General features: G+C 35.5%; 1 non-coding gene across 1 annotated transcript; it reads right to left on the bottom strand.

Moving 5' to 3' along the window:
- Window positions 1–4232: 4232 nt before the first annotated feature.
- LOC111721049 lies at window positions 4233–4339 on the bottom strand. Its single transcript, XR_002770423.1, has one exon. It is a non-coding gene; the product is annotated as a U6 spliceosomal RNA (small nuclear RNA).
- Between the last annotated feature and the right edge of the window lie 1304 nt (window positions 4340–5643).

Below are 5643 nucleotides of genomic sequence, written 5' to 3'. Positions count from 1 at the left end.
TTTTTGCTCTCTTCTGTTACAAACTACTTATGTTGTGTCCCAGTACACCTGGCACATAGAAGGTGATTAATAAATGCTTATTGATTGACTGTTCCATCATGGATCAGTACCTTCTTGAGAGGCAGAATGTAATCAATAGTACTTGGCATTTGGAAAACTTGAATTCAAATCCCAACTTAAATACATTCTAATATGTGACCTCAGCCCCCTGTGTCTCTCATTTTCCTCTCCTGTAAAATGAAGCTGGCCTAGATGTTTGGCTCTTGTTAGACAATATAGTGGATAGAACTCTGGAATTGGAGTTAGTTTGACTCCTCAGAAAATGATAAACCGTGTGACTCAGAGCAAGTCACTTCTACAACTAGCTTCCATTCATCCCTACCTTTTTAACCTTCTGTTCAGGAATTAAAAAATAAATCAAAATTACTCTTACTCCTATGAAAGGCGCTTGTGATTCTGACTAGGTAGAAAAATGTCTCTTCCCTGGAACCCATTCACCAATCCCTCTTTTTTATCCATCAATTAGTAAGCATTTATTAATGCCTGCTATATGCCATTGCCTTGAGGATGCAAAGAAACAATCCCTCCTTGGAAGAAGCTTATCTATCAATTCCATTTTATCTACTATCTATCCTACTTCCTTCTGTTCTACCATTGAGTTCTCAGCAACCTCCAATTCATTCTTTCATAAAAAATTTAAAATGTTTTTTCTCCATTTCATTCTTAACAAATTGTTCTTCGCCTTAGAACTGTGCCTCCCTTTCCAGAAGTTACCTTGTATACATTTTTCTATTTGATTTTATATATATATATATATATATATATATATATATATATATATATCTTCTTTAGCTTTTAAAAATAATGTAAATTCTATAATGACACTCAAGAAGCTCTTATTTAGAGAAGCAAAATAGAGAAGTAGCATGAAGAAGCACAACTGATTCTCCAGATTCCTTCAAATATCCCAGACTTGATTGAGAAAATTCGAGAAAATGTTACCATGAGTCATTTTCCCCAGTCCAGGTCAACATAGGGAGAAGAGATAAAGGTCTGTGAACATGAATGATGAAGTTTAGCCAGAAATGACTGTTCTGAGTATTCCAGAGTAGGGAGAGGCCATGTACTAGGACAAGAAGATGCCACAAATCCAACATCATAGAATCTAAACACGTGCAGGCTACAGGAATAAATGCAAAATGGTAGTTTAGTTGTTCCCTACCCAATTTTGGGCCACAGATATAAGGGTGAATGATGAAAGAACCTGAATCTGGGTGGTATCCCTAGGGAGAAGAGTGAACCTAAGCCCTCCGCTGTATATTGAGCAAGGAAAAAGTTCCAAGGAAGCGGTATCAGTGTGGCTTTGACTTTGGGAGCATATATATGTGGGGGAGGGAGGAGATGGTGAGGAAGGGTCTCAGTTCTGGCCTCTCATCCGATCTGCAGCTTAAAGCAATAACCAGGGGAGGAGTCCCAGATTAAAGGATCCTACAGTTCTATCACTCTGAACCAGCAGATTCCCAATTGGCTGATAGATAGTAGTTAAGTCCAATAGTAGTCTACTGGCAATCCAACCAGGAAAAGTACACAGAAGTGTTGCTCAGACTCAAATGTTGGTCAAGAACTTGTGGAGGTCAGATTCATAGGACAGAAATTAGACTTTTCCCTTTTTATTTTAGGAACATGAAAGTTTGTAGCAGCCCAAGAAGTCCCTGAGATCCTTGAGTAATAGAATACTCTACACTCCCAAGAAAGTTGCAGTAGGACTAACCCAGAAATTCCCTTGAGAAGTACTCAGAGCTTGGCCTTAATCTGAAATCTGAAGTCAGGAAGTAAGCTGGAAGAATGCCAAAAAGTAAAAAATCTGTGATTAAAAAATTATCATAATGACAGGGACACTCAAGACACAATCTTAGAACAAGCAAAAGACTAAAAAAAATTGAAGAAAATGTAAGACATCTCATTGCATAAGCAATTAACCTAGATATCAGAAGGGGAGAGAAAATTTTTTTTGTATTTTATTTTTGAAATTTTTGTGGCTCAATTTCTTTCCCTCCCTCCTGCCCCTTCCTCAGCCATTTAGAAGGCAAGCAATATGATATCAATTATACATGTGAGGTTATACCAACTATTTCTATATTAGCCACGTTGTAAAAAAATAATAAAGTGAAAGAAGTATGCTTTAATCTATTTGCTGAGCTAATCAATTCTCTCTCCAAAGGTGGATAATATTTTTTGTCATGAGTTCTTTAAAATTTTCTTGAATCACTGTATTGTTTACTTAGCTAAATCTTTTACAGTGTATCACTATTACAATATTGCTGTTATTATGTACAATGTTCTCTTGGTTCTACTCACTTCACTTTGCATCAGTTCATATAGTCTTCCAAGATTTTTCTGCAAGCAACCTACTCATCATTTCTTATAGCACAATAGTGTTCCATAATAATCATATACTACAGCTTGTCCAGCCATTCCCCAATTTACGGGTATCCCTTCCATTTCCAATTCTTCAATACCACAAAAATAGCTGCTATGCATATTTTTATACATAGAAGTCTTTTTTTTTCCTTTTTTCTCTGATCTCTTTGCACAAAGTGCAAATTTGCCAATGAACAGGAGGCTCAGAACTCAGAATTCAGAAAAACTAAGACTCCATATAAGGGGGACAGTTCTTTTTTCTTTTTATACATATATATTTTATTTTTTTTCTGATTTTACATGTACATCAATTTTTTAAAAAAATCTCACATTTCTTTATAAATCATGTTGGGAGAGAAAAATCAGAACCAAAGGGAAAAACTGCAAGAGAAAAAAAAAAAAACAGAAGAAAAAGAAAAAAAGTGAACATAGCATGTGTTGATTTATATTCATTTTTCATAGTTGTCTCTTTAGATCTAGATAGTACACTGAACTGTTGAGAAGAATCAAGTCTTTCATAGTTGATATTGCATAATCTTGCCTGTTTGCCAAAGTTAGATGGCAAACTATTAGTATCTCTACTAGTACAATGTATTCCTGGTTCTACTTGTTTCACTCAGCATCAGTTTGTGTAAATCTTTCTAGGCCTTTCTAAAATCAGCTTGTTCATCATTTTTTAATAGAACAATAATATTCTGTTACTTTCCTATACCATAAATTATTCAGCCATTTCCCAATTGATGAGCATCTATTCATTTTCCAATTCCTTGCCTCTACAAAAAGAGCCACTACAAGTATTTTTGTACATGTGGGAACTTCCCCCTCTTCTATGATTTCCTTGGGAGACAGACCCAGTATCCCATTGCTGGATCAAAAGGTATGCACAGTTTTATAGCCTTTTGGGCATAGTTCCAAATTGTTCTCCAGAATGGTTGGATCGTTTCACAACTTCATCCACAATGTATGAACTGAGGTTTTTTTTTTTTTAATTTTTAATAGCTTTTTATTTCCAAGTTATGTGCATGGGTAATTTTACAGCACTGACACTTGCCAACCTTTTGTTCCAATTTTTCCCCTCCTTCCCCTCACCCCTTCCCCCCACCCCTTCCCCTAGATGGCAGGATGACTAATACATGTTAAATATATTAAAGTATAAATTGAATACAAAATAAGTATACATGTCCAAACTGTTATTTTGCTGTACAAAAAAAAAAAAATCAGACTCTGAAATATTGTACAATTAGCCTGTGAAGGAAATCAAACAATGCAGGTGGGCAAAAATATAGAGATCGGGAATTCTATGTAATGGTTTTTAGTCATCTCCCAGAGTTCTTTCTCTGGGCGTAGCTGGTTCAGTTCATTACTGCTCCATTAGAACTGATTTGGTTGATCTCATTGCTGAGGATGGCCAGGTCCATCAGAATTGATCATCATATAGTATTGTTGTTGAAGTATATAATGATCTCCTGGTCCTGCTCATTTCACTCAGCATCATATGAACTGAGTTTTTAAGGAAACCAGGAAAGCCTGTCTCAGTTCTCATCAGTATCTCCAATAGCAGTAAGACATAAATTGGGATAGGTAGGTGCTACAATGAACCGAACAGCCCTGGAGTCAGAAGGACCTGTGTTCTTATTTAGACTCAAAACACTTACTAACTGAATGGTAAGTCATTTAACCCAGATTGCCTCCTAAAGCAAGAAAACAAAAAATACTGATAGGAAATAGCCTAGGTAAAGACTCAAAAGCATGTCTAATGCTTCTGAATGGTCAATAAGTTTTGGCAGCTTTCACTTCTCTCTCTCTTTTTAAAAACTATGAAATGCTTCATAAATTTGAGTGTTGTCCTTGGGTAATGATCATGCTAATCTTTTCTATATTGTTCCAATTTCAGTATGTGTACTAACAAAGAGAGAACCTTCTTTCATTTCTCAATTATATTTCTTTGTTAAATTTCTTTTTTATTTTTAAAATTTTAATTTTTTATTAAAGCTTTTTGTTTTTCAAAACATATGCATGGATAATTATTCTGCATTAATCCTTGCAAAACCTTGTGTTCCAATTTTCCCCCCACTTCCCCTTCTCCCTCCCCTAGATGGCAAGTAGATCAATATATGTTAAACATGAAAGAAATATATGTTAAATCCATATATTGGTCATCCTTCCATGATGACCATGGGGGAGGAGGGGGGGAAGGAGGGGAAAAACTGGAACAAAAGGTTTGGCAATTGTCAATGCTGTAAAATTACCCATGCATATAACTTGTAAATAAAAAGCTATTAAAAAAAGAAAAGAAAAGAAAATTAAAAAAAAAGAAATATATGTTAAATCCAATATATGCATACATATTTATACAATTATCTTGCTGCATAAGAAAAATCAAATCAAACCAGAAAAAATGAGAAAGATAATAAAATACAAGCAAACAGCAACCAAAAGAGTGAAAATGCTATGTTGTGAACCACATTCAGTTCCTACAGCCCTCTCTCTGGGTCTAGATGGCTCTCTTCATTATAACATCCTTGGAATTGGTCTGAATCATCTCATTGTTGAAGAGAGCCACGTCCATCAAAACTGATCATTGTATAATCTTCTTGTGTGCAATGAACTCCTGGTTCTGCTCATCCCATTTAGCATCAGTTCATGTAAGTCTCTCTAGGCCTCTCTGAAATCACCCTGCTGATCGTTTCTTACAGGACAATAATACTGAATTATATTTCCAACATAGTTTTTATTTTGAAACCGAAGTGGCATTGAAATCCCTTAATATCAAGTTAGATATGGATTTAGTCTGAGTGGATTTAGCAAATTCTTCCCCAGATTTCTCTACTTCTGTCTTTTCCTCTGCCTTACAATTCATATTCCTCTGTCTTTCTCATTGGGCCAGGCCATCCTTTCAACCCTTAGTAATTTCCTAGGTCATCCCCCTACTCTCTTCTCTTCTTGATCTTGACTCCTTGGTAAACCATTTCAAAACTACATTATTCTCTTCCCTTGAATTCCTTTCCTTGCCAAGTCTCAAATTTGGATTGCTTCCACTATCCATTGCTTTTGCTATTATTCACATGATTTTTAATGGATCTGGAAAAACCGCAAAACCATGTTTATTGGGTCCTCTCTATATTTATGCTACATAATCTCAATTGAACACTTACTTTTGTAAGGAAAGCCTTCTAGTGCTCCCTAATTGATTCATTCCCCTATCAACACAAATGTTTCTTC

This window comes from Sarcophilus harrisii, chromosome 5, assembly GCF_902635505.1.
Source record: "Sarcophilus harrisii chromosome 5, mSarHar1.11, whole genome shotgun sequence".
Lineage (NCBI taxonomy): Eukaryota > Metazoa > Chordata > Mammalia > Dasyuromorphia > Dasyuridae > Sarcophilus > Sarcophilus harrisii.
Note: the sequence above shows the minus strand (reverse complement) of the source record. Positions and strands in the feature narration are given on the sequence as shown.